This window comes from Peromyscus leucopus, chromosome 22 (assembly GCF_004664715.2).
Source record: "Peromyscus leucopus breed LL Stock chromosome 22, UCI_PerLeu_2.1, whole genome shotgun sequence".
NCBI classification, from domain to species: Eukaryota; Metazoa; Chordata; class Mammalia; order Rodentia; family Cricetidae; genus Peromyscus; species Peromyscus leucopus.
The window spans coordinates 16,624,463-16,636,165 of NC_051081.1; the positions used below are offsets into that span (position 1 = coordinate 16,624,463).

General features: G+C 45.1%; 1 protein-coding gene and 1 pseudogene across 1 annotated transcript in view; one reads left to right on the forward strand and one right to left on the reverse strand.

Annotated features, from left to right (window-relative positions):
- The window catches only part of Ston1 (stonin 1), a 42,642-nt gene extending 31,482 nt beyond the window's left edge, over positions 1-11,160 (reverse strand). Inside the window, exon 1 of the mRNA XM_028893072.2 lies at positions 11,061-11,160. The gene's annotated coding sequence lies outside the window, so the exon portion shown is untranslated. The remainder of the gene's footprint in view (positions 1-11,060) is intronic.
- On the forward strand, positions 981-9,794 carry LOC114709372 (annotated as a pseudogene).
- Positions 11,161-11,703: the final 543 nt, after the last annotated feature.

Here is an 11,703-nt window from a genome sequence, read left to right on the forward strand (position 1 = left end):
GGAGGTGTGGCCATGGCCCATCAGGCTAGACTCCCTGAAGCACGGTCCTCATTTGAAACAGTCTACGCAGAGGGTAGGCAACGGGAGGTGACTGCCGTGTGTGGATATTAACATACGCCCAGGGCTCACTATTTCCTGTGATCCCTATGGATTCTGATACACTTATCAGGCTTTCTTATTGCTCTTTCTATAGAGGAAGCAGCTGAGCTGCGGAGACCGCGAGTGCCTTGCTGAAGGATGCACACCTGGGCGGCCGCAAAGCTAGCATTACAATCCAGTTTTGCTCAACTCCAACATCTATTTGTCTTCCCTTGTGACTTGGAGCTGAAGCGGGGTCAGAGAGAGCAGAGAGCTGTGGTCAGTCTTGTTTCCTCAAGGTTAAGAAGAGGGGGCTGGCGGGACAGTCGGGCAGTTGGGAGTACTTACTGCTCTCCTAAAGGACTCGTTCGTTTCCTAGCCCCCCAACTACCTGTAACTTCAGCTCCAGGGGGTCTGAAACCCTCTTCTGACCTCCATGGGTATGCACATCACACATTCACAGAAATATTCACAGATATACATAAATAATAAAAAAAAAATCTAGAAGTACTGGAAACAGCTAAGGGAAAACACTTTAGGATACAGTATAGGCAAAAAAAAAAAACTCTCAACAGATCCCCAATAGCATGGAAAATAGCTCCAAGCATTAACAAAATGAGGTCACATGAAGCTGAAAAGGTTCTGCACAGCAAAACATACTTTTATCAGCAGAGGGAACAGACAGACAGCAGAATAAGAGAAAATCCTGCTACCTGGAATTCAGACAAGCGCTTACTACACAGAATACACAAAGAGCTACAAAAACCATACATCAAAATTAAAAACAAAAAACTACCAATCGATAAATGGGTCAATGAACTAAACAGTTCTCAAAAAAAAAAAAAAAAAAAAAAAAAAAAGGAAGGAAGGAAGGAAGAAAATGCAAATAGCCAATAAATATTTTTCAAGCATTCACGGTCTAAACAGATAAAAGACACTTTCCCCTTCCCTGTTTCCAGCCATCATGAACTCCAACTTGGAGAATCTGCCTCCCCACACCATCTATCTAGTGTCCAAGGAGATAACTCACCTGATGGCATCAATGAGGAGCACCTCACCGCCCTGCAGGTCACCATCGAAGGCCCTGAGGGGACCCCTATGCTGGAGGCCTGTTCTGTAGGAAACTCCTACTGGACAAGGACTTCCCCGCCTCCCTACCCAAGGGCTACTGACTAAGATCTTCTACCCAATGTCAGTGCCAAGGGTGAGATCTGTGCCAACGTGCTCAAGAAGGACTGGATGGCTGAGCTGGGCATCCGGCATGTGCTGCTGGCCATCAAGAGCCTGCTGATCCACCCTCACCCAGAGTCTGCACTCAAGGAGAGGCAGGCTGCCCACTTCTGGAGAACTGTGAAGAGAATGCTGCCTGGGGCGTCGCCTGACAGACATCCACCGGGGCGCAGCGGCACCAGCAGCCGGAAGGGTTGAGGCTATCTGGGACCTGGCCAGTGAAGCAGCATCCTCCTTCACTGACCCCATGACCCCAGGGGTCCTGGGAGGAGCTGAGAGTCCCAATAAACATCAGGGGAGAGAGATAAGAAGCTGCCATGAACAGGAAGTTGAGCAAGAGGCGGGCACCAAGGCGACTGTAGGGACCCTTCTCCCTCTCCTTCTGTTCTGTCCCCTCCCACTCTGTCTCTAAATTATTTAAATTATGGCTGGGGTGGAGGAGGGGGGCAGAACCTGGATTTGATTTTCTAAATAAAGCTGGAAAAGCAAAACAAACCAACACACAAACAAACAAAAAAGTCTGAAAACCTGAGTTCAAACCCCAGAACCCACATTGTGGAAGCCAAGAACCAACTCTATGTAGGTCATCTGACCTGTGCACGCGCACGCGCATACACACACACACACACACACACACACACACACACACACAGACAGAGGAAAAAAATCTTTAAATAAATATGGTTTTTAATTCCATTAAGAAAGTATTCAACATCCAGAGCCACGGGAGAAATGCAAATCAAAGCCACTTTGAGATCCCATTTCTTCCCCAGTCAGAACAACTGTCATCAAGAAAACCATTTACCAATGCTGGTGAGGATGAGAGGAGAGAGGAAGCCTCATCCACTCTTGGTGAGAGTATAAGCTATTGTGTGGCCACCATGGAAACCAGTGTGGAGACAGGATATGGTAACACACGTCCATACTCCCAGCACCTGGCAGGTACAGGTAGGAGGATCAGGAATTCAAGAACAACCCTGGTTACAGAGCAGGTTCAAGACCAGTGTAGACTACGTGAGACTTCGTATCAAAAAAGAAAAGAGAACAGGAAGGTATCAAAAACCTGACACCTGTGCGCTATATAAGTGACCTAAGTGGCTTTACAGTTAGTTTTATCAATTTTTAAAGAACATATAATCTTTATATCTTATAAACTGTTCAAGAAAAACATACATGAGGAAAAGCTACCCAACTTATTTAATAAGACTAATTTAAACTTGATATAAAACAAAACAAGAATAAGAGAACAAAGGAAATGTTTGTATTTTAGTTTTTTGGAGACAGGGTGTTACTACATGGCTGTGGCTGTTCTGTAACTTGCTATGTAGACCAAGCTGGCCTCAAACTCAGACATCCATCTGCCTCTTTTTTCCAAGTGCTGGGACTAAAGGTGTCCATGCCCAACCAAAGGAAATTTTAGAACAATTTCACTAGTAAACACTTACAAAACCTCTAAATAAAGTATTAGTAAATGATAGACTACAGAATCAAAGATTAAGTATCTATGTATGTATATATGTGTTGATACATGTAGATATATTAGCTCATATTATTTTTCACATTATAATATGGAGAAAGAAATATATGATCATCTCATATAACTTCCATAAGAAATCATTTTTAAAAAGTACATAAAGTCAGATGTTATACAATTTTTATCTTGCTAAAAAAATAGTAAGAATGGAAGGAAAGCCCTTAATTTAATAAAGACAATCTACTAAAACATTAAGCCAACTTTATACTTACTGAATCTTTAAGAGAACACTTTAAAGACAAGGAGCAAAGTTGCCTACATATCACTACTGAATGCTACCAATGTAATAAGACAAGAAAAAGACATGGAAATCTCAAAAATACAAGAGGCAAATTATTGTTGTTTTGTGATTACATAGAAAATTCAATAGTGCCTATACAGACTACTGAGTAAAGAAAAGAGGCCAGGGAGAATGATAGGTAAGAGAATAAAAATTTTAAGCCAGAAGTGTTTCTATTATCCAGAAAATTGCAAATTGGAAAATAGAATGTTATTGAAAATATGGACAAAATCTATGGGAACACAGGTATTGGTGGCACATGCCTTTGATCTCAGCACTTGGGAGGCAGAGGCAGGTGGATCTCTGTGAGTTTAAGCCAGGCTGGGCTACAGAGTGAGCTCCAGGAAAGGCTCCAAAGCTACACAGAGAAACCCTGTCTCCAACGACAACAAAAAAATCTATAGGAAACAATGACTGTGAAGTGATATAAGACATCTGCAATGGAAATTGCTAGTTTTCCTTCATCTAAATAAAAAGAGATAGGAAGAACCTTGAGAGATGTTTTAGCTGGTAAAGGAGCTTGCCCTGTAAACCTGACAATCTGGGCTTTATCCCCAAAACCCATGCAAAGGTAGAAAGAGAGAAGGAACAACTCTAAAAGTTACCTGCTGACCTACAGCACACACACACACACACACACACACACACACACACACACACACACACGACGATGATGATGATGATGATGATGATGATAAATACTTTCTTACGGAGACAGCAACATCTAACATTGTTAAGATATCGGTATAAGCCAGGCCTGTGGTGCAGGCCTATAAACCCGGCTACCAAGGAGATTAAGGCAGGAAGATTGCAAGTTCAAAGCCTGCATGGGATACATACAGAGTAAGGTGAAGGCCAATCTGAGCAATTTAGTGAGATCTGGTCTCAAAAGAAGAGTAAAAAGAGCTGGTGACGTAACTCAACTGTCGAATGTGTGATGCCTGGATTCAGTTCTTAGAGAATTCTGTGAGAAAGACATCAGTATAAATTAAATGTAATGTTAGTAAAAATCTCATAGAATCTGCTATGTCTGTGCTCATGCAAGTAAACAAAAATTGATTGACATAAGCTAGTAAAATCCAAAGGGGACGCAAAGTCCTTTAAAATTGTGAAAGTAACAGTAATAGCAATTCTTTTGTGCCTCCTTATATGTCAAGGGCTATTCTAACATTTTCTTGTGCATTATCTCCTCAATAATACTTGGAGTGGAACTGTTATTATTTATATTTTAAGTATGGAAGACAAAGGGAAAAAAACTAAGGTCACTCAACTATGAAAACACAAATGCTAACTGACAGGTGAATCATAAAAAAAAAATACTTATAAAAAATGAAAAAAAAAACCAACCCTAGAGGCTATTGAGGAGAAGACAAATTGCTTGAAATGACAATCATTTGCCATCAAATCTCTAACCGGCAGCAATAGGTTTGGGAAGACAAAAAAATAGCACAGCTCCTCCCTCAAGCTGAGGGAAATTTTTACATGGAGTTCTCCATTTCCGAGTGATCGAAAACTAAAGATACTTCCAGGAACACAAATATTTACCAAGGAGCCTGTACAAGAGAACTTCATGTAATCCCGGGAGAAAAGTGGTGAAAACAGGGATGTGAGTTCGAGATCAGCCTGAGTTACAAAGCTAGTTTAAGGCCACCCTGGGGTAGATAGGAAAACCTGGGCAGGGAGGAGGCAGGGAGGGCAAAAGGAGGAGCAGAGATTGTAAATTTACACTGACGAGATGAAAAGCGTGGAGGATCTGTAGTCACCATGCCCAGGACTGGAGAGATGGCTGGTGAAAGCTGCTCTTGGTGGAGAATCTGAGTCCAGCTCCTAATTTCTAGTATCAGGTGACTCATGGCCTGTAACATCCTTTCTAGACTCAACCGTACATACATACACATAATTCCAAATAAAAAGTATTTTTAGAGTAGTAACAGCCCCCTAAACGTACTGAATAAATACGGTAAAATGCTGTGATAGAAGCAAGCATGAGAGAGAATAGGTAGGAAATAGAGAATGTACATCACCAGTTGTCAAAAATAAAGGCCCAGAAAGTGCTACTTCAGCAGAAGTTGGCTGTGAGCTTCCTTTGGCCAAATGAGAAAAGATAAATACCAAATAGTGGTGGAGTCATAGCACCCAGTAGGGGTCACAGGCAAACTTCTCAAAGGGACATACATCTTCCTACCACCAAGACCAGAAAGAAATCTCTGATAATGTGTGTGATAATTTGGGAAGGGATCCTGCTGCAAGCCGCAAAAATATATGAAGTAGGATTTCAGCTGATTATGACAAGCTAATACCTGGAAGAAGCCAAGGGTCTTCCAGACATCAAGCTGAGGCTCAAGGAGTCTTGGTGATATTGGTTTTTGATTATTAGCTATGAATTTCTCATGTGCTTTTCCATCATTTATTGGGCACCATTTCCCCCTCTACTAAAGAAATATTTAGATAACCTTCTGCGCTGACAGCTATGCTCAGCCAGAACCCCAGTTCAAGTCTCCCTGTAATTATCATCATTGGCAGCATCCGGCCAGGTCCATCCTCAGACGGAGGAAAGTACCTCATCAGAGATATCTCTGTACTCTCTAGAATAGACTTAAGCATCCAGACTACCTGTTTGAGAAGGCCTGGCAGATGTGCTAATTAAGCTTAACTTTCTCCTTTCCAAAGTCTTATCACTAGTTTTAGATCCACCCTTAACAATTAACTCAAAACTAAACAGTTCCAACTTACAGGTACATCCAGCTATGATGGAAGTTGCCTAGCCAAGTTGCCTAGTGACTGAGTACACTTGCCAGAAACGGCGGGAGCAGAAATAGCTGGAGAGATAAGGGTCAAAGGGATAAAAAGGCAGTTTTATTTTCAGAGAAGACTAGACGGAGAGGAGAGAAAAGAACAGGAGAAGTAGATAGAGAACTAGAAGAATGAGATGGAAGATGAGGAAGATCCAGATGAGGAAGAATGAGATGAGAAAGACCAAGATGAGGCAGATGATCTAAGATGAGAGAATTAAGGTAGAACTTAGAGGGAATAGCAGATAAATGTAGAGAGAAATCAGGCAAAAAAGGAGCTAGGCACGAGAGCAGAACTGAAGCTGTGGAGATAGGATTTTATCCCAGAGGAATAAAGTAGACAGACAAAGAGCTCGGTGTACTTAGATTCTTTTCCCAAAAATAATTCTCGCCTTTCATAGGTTCTTTTCTGGGCCCCTGGGAAGAAGATTATTAAGGCTGGTCCTATATTAACATTCCAGAGGATCCTTCAGCCTTAGATCTATTTTTCTTCCTTTTTTTGAGATTTATCAGTTGATTTTTTTTGTATTGTATGTGGTAGGTATGAGCATGTGAGTACAGGTGCCCACGGAAGCCAGAGGAGGGTGTCTGATCCCTGGAGCCTGAGTTACAAGTGGTTGGGAGCCACCTTGTGAGTGCTGGGAACCAAACTCAGGTCCTCTGCAAGAGCAGTACTCACTCTTAGCCCTGGTTGTCCTGGAACTCACAGAGATCCTCCTGCCTCTGCCTCCTGGGGGCTGGAATTAAAGGCTTGCATCACCACACCTGGCTACAAAATGTTTTCAATGAAGAGGTCACCATTATTAGAACCATTAACCTTCCAGAAATCTCAACTTGAGAAGTAGAAAAGAGAAATCCTTCTCACATCTAAGTCAGCAGGGTTTTGTTTTTTGTTTTTGTTTTTTTTTTGGGGGTGGGGCTTACAAACAAACTGATCTTCCTGAAGCAATTAGGTAGTACCATAAAGAGGAGGGATAAAGAGGAGGACCTGGCTGCCTGCGAGAGTGGGCAGTACTATTGAGCCCCAGAGTCATGCCGAATATCCCCATCGCCACTAACATCAGCCAACCTTGCCAATGCACGAGATTACCCACGGAGCCAGGCTTCCAGATGCTGGTTCACTACCTTGTTTACATAGAGCTAAGCATCAAGACACAATGCGATTGTCTCCCCATCCCACTCACACTGCTGGAAAGAGCAGCGAATGCCCAAGCAGACAACTCCGGAGACAGAATCTGCCTAGTCTGCTTCAAAAATTCCAGCCTTATACTGGAACTGCACCAGAATCCCATGGGTTCCTGGAACTCCAGTCTGGCTGGGAAGCTTCCAGAGAATTCTGGATACATCTCATGGGGTAGAGCTGTTTCCCAACTGTGCTGTAAGTCTGGAGCAATTCTCAAAGACTTCCAAAGAGAAAGGACAGTGGAAGACGAAGAATTTGGGAGGCAGATTTTATGAGCAATCAAAATATTTGACTCTATTACAGCAAGAAGTATTTCCTTTTTCTACTTTTCCATAATAATATTGATAGTTTATGTGTGGGGGCAGTGGACTGCAGTAACTGGGGTACATAGACTTTCACCACCAGTTCAATGTTTGCTTCCCACAGTTGGTGCCCCAACAGCCGTGGCAAATTCCTCTCTAATCTTGGTTTCTGAATCTCCAAATGGAAATAATAATAGTTCTTTCCTCAAAGACGTTTAAAATGAAATACTCCATGTGAAGCGTTTAACACTCGGTGAATGTTAGCTATCGTTACTGTCAAAAGCCAAGTAACCCTGGCAAACACACAAAAAAAGCAAAGGCAACTGTAATCCCCCCATCCATTTCAAAGCATATAATTCCAATTGTTACGGGTGTATTTTCAAAGAGCAAAAGGCTAGTGCTTTCTAATCCAAAACCTGCTATTTAAATTCACTCCCGCGCTCTAAGTATCTCCTGTGTGCTTCAGTATTCAGCACAGTGTTTAAAGGCCACGGAGCGTTCTTCCAGGTGAGTTTACTTCTGACACCCTGCCCTCTTCCCTCCAGATGTAGATCCCACACTTCCTATATTTCCAACCCCTGTGACTCAGCCAGATGGTGGCTGACTTTCTCCTGGCTATTTGGAGATTTGGCCTCCACCTCACTATCCAACACGCTCACCCTGAGGTCAGGGACCCTTCCGTGGTCTTCTGGCATCTCCAGCATCTTGCCTTAAAGCTCATGCTGAGGTGCAGACCACTCTGTTTAAACTAGATTCACTCCATGGTGGGTGTAAAAGGGAACATTGCCAGATGGGCAGTTTTTCTCCAAACAGTATAAGGTTGACTTCCAAGACTTTAGATACACGATTAAAAACTCTCAGGAAGAGGAAGAAATGGAAGATTCTTATCAGGGGGCATTGTTTTTCTAAGCAATGAGGCCATACAAGTTCAACACTTGAGGACGCGCATTTCAATGAAGGAGGTCCGAACACTTTGTGATGCTCTGAGACCATTGACAAAGCCTTACTGATTCACAAAAATGTGGGGCTGTCAAACTGGGCAGAAGTGAGTTGTATCCTGTTTAAAATAAGTGCCCCCCCCATTTTCAATGAATTCAGTTTTTTAAATCTTTTTTTATTTATTCCTTCACAATGCCATACGTATATAAAATGTACTTTGATCATCTCCTCCCTCATTGTTCTCTGATCTCTCTCTTTCTCTCTCTCTCTCTCTCTCTCTCTCTCTGTGTGTGTGTGTGTGTGTGTGTGTGTGTGTGTGTGTGTGTGTTCCACTTCACTTTATTAGGATTACTTGTTTTAGAATGGATAGGGAGTTATTTATTTGAGCAAGAACAACTTACCAATAGTTACAGCACTAGGAATACCCCCCTAGAAACCATTATCTGTAGCTCCTCGGGGAAGGGTGGGGCCTCATGAGCCCCTCCCCCATCCATGACGGAAGGCTGATGGCCCAGTTTTGTGCAGGAAGCCTTACTAGTTGTTATGAGTTCATGGATGCATCATCCATCCCACATTCAGAAAAATAGGTTTTCTTGGCATGCCTTCCCATCCTTCAGTTCTTCCATTCTATCCGCCCTCTCTTCGGCCATGTTCCCTGAGCCTCGCAGGGGAGGATGTAACTGTATCAGCAGTTACTTCTTCTCAGTACTGAAAGCAGTTATGAGTCTCTGCATTACCACGTTCTTTAAATCTTTATTTCTACCCTGACCTGCTTTAAAAGGTTGTCTGCAACATGTGTTATGATCCCATTGTTGTTTGTACAAAAAGAGAATAAGTTTTTCAGAAGCTTGTCTTCCTTAGGGGATAATAGCTCAAGGACCTGAGTTCAGATTCTCAGCACCCACATAAAACATTCAACTTGGCAAAAATGGGGCATGCCTGAGCAGAGACAAGATGATGCTGGGGTTTGCCAATCAACTGGAAACAAACAAACAAAAAACACAAAGTGCTCCAGGTTCAGTGAGAGACCCTGTCTCAAGGGAATAAGGCAGAGGATGATTGAGAGGGATACCCAATACCCTCCGCTGCCACCCACAGATGCGTGCACACAGGCATACACCACACACACATAAACACACCCTCAAGACATAGACAAAAGGGTGTATTCCTCTCATACAGTGAAGTGCAGCATTCCCCTGAAGTTCCTCCCACACAGCTCAGCTTTGATGAGGTCCTGGCTGCCTCCAGCAACTCTGAGTCGGTGAAGCAGACAATCAGCCTCACTCAATCCCTAAAACACAAACAGAACCACAACAAAAACTACTCTGCCTCCGTCTGCACAGTCCCACGCAAGACTCAGCAGGCTTTCTGGAAGCACCCAGAGGACCAAGTCCATCATGGAAACACTGATTCAGCCATAATAGGACCTGACATAAAAACCACCCAAATAGACTAAGCAGCTTTTCCACCCAATCAGAACTCAGCTAAAGCCAGGGTCTCTTTGCAGTCAGATTAGGTGCACTGTCTTTTTTTGTTTTGTTTGTGGTCCTCCTCATTTTAGTCTCTTCCATTATTCTTTCACTTGTTTGCATGGCTGCAGACAGGCAGACCAGCGTGGGGAAAGACAACAGCCTTCCTGCCCAAGCACGTCAGGCAAATTAAAACTTCTAGCCGGAGGGAAGGCTGTAATAGCTGGGTTAGAGCGGTCTGAAAAAGCAAGCTCCCACTAAACACTGTTAGTGGAGACTGAGGTCTTTACTTTCGGGAGACCAGCTTCTGTATTTTATTTACTAACAGCTGCTTCTCTGTTTGTTTTTCATTAAGTGGCAGCAGGGGGAGGGGCATGGCATGTGCCAGGGTCCATGGGTTGGATATGGAGAACCATGTGAGGGAGTGGGTTTTCTCCTCGCACTGTCTAGGGTCCCCGGCAATCCAACTCACCTTTACCCCCTGATCCATCTCACCGGCCCTGATCAGAATTTTTTGGCTAGCATTCTATTTTTCTTTATGAGCTTTGCAGTCTAATTAGATTAACTGTCATTGTTGGGGGGGGGGGCGATGAACAGTTGGAAAGAAAAGAGACAAATAGACAACTAGATATCCCAGATGGGTGCTACCGAACCATACATGTAGTCGAGTTCTAACAAGGAATACAGTTTCATTAACACATGCACCCACAGGGTCCACTTGCCTAATCCTGGCGCGTGTCATTACTGCAGCGAATATTAAGGCCGTGTTCCGACGCCTGTGCGCGACCCCTTGGCCTGGCTGCCTCGGCCTGACTGGTCATCTCAGAGGAAAAGAGGGGATGGAAGTGAACCCCGCGAAGTGAGAGGAGGACAGGACCACCAAGAACAGGAGCTAGGAAGACTGTAGGGGGTATCGGAGGCGTGGGGATCTTGAGTTCCGAGGCGCTCGGCCCGACAGGGTCTGGTGCCCAGGTCTGGGTGGACCGCGCATGGGTTCCTACAGTCCCTCCCGGTCCCGCCCGCGGACCCGACTGTCCCTGCAGTCGGACTTTTCTTTCTTTGCAGTCAGGCCCAGGGCACAGAGAAGTCTGCGGGGCCCAGCCCCTCGCGGGCCCTGGACGCCCGTAGGATGTCGAGGAGGGGGAGCCCAGGAGATGTCCTCTGCCCCCGCCCCCAAACTCCAGCGAGCCCCGGGGACCCCCACCCTGGAGAGGGGCTCGGGTCAAGCCTCCTCCGGCCGGTCCCTCACTCACGGGCAGCGCGGCTGGGGCTCCGACTCTGGCCGCGGCCATCCACACCGGGAAGAGGAGATGGGAGGAAGGGGAGGGAGAAGGGGAGGGAGCAGGGGAGGGAGAAGGGGAGGGAGGGCCCGGGCGACTGCTGGGCAGGGGGGGTTGTGGGGAGAGGCATCGCGCGGGCATTCCTTCTGTCCCCGCCCCCCTCTTCCTCTGCAGGATCCACCCTTCTTGCTCCTTTCTCCACCCTGGATCCCCTAAAGTTTTTCTGGTATGAGATTGGACCTTCGCTTCTCTCCACAAGCCAGCTAGCTGCCCCGGGCAAGTCTGAAGTCTCCAAAAGGAAGAGACCTAGGTTCACCCGCAGAAGCTAGAAAGGGGTCACCAAATTATTCTGGGGGCCCCTATGAGTGCCTCCTCTTTTTTTTTTTTTTCCTTCAAAGTAGAATCAGCCGGTTCCACAGCGAAGGGTGGGTAGTCGTGCTAAGAATCCTCCTCCCTGGGTGAAATTCACAGTCACAGATGACCAGGTGAGTGAGTGAAGGGCCACGCTGTGTGCCCCGAGGCTGGAATACCGCAGCAAGCGCTTCCTGCCTTCCTGCGTGTCTCCTGGAGAGGGCAGAAAGATGAGAAGAGATGCCTCCACCCCAGCGTGGTTTCC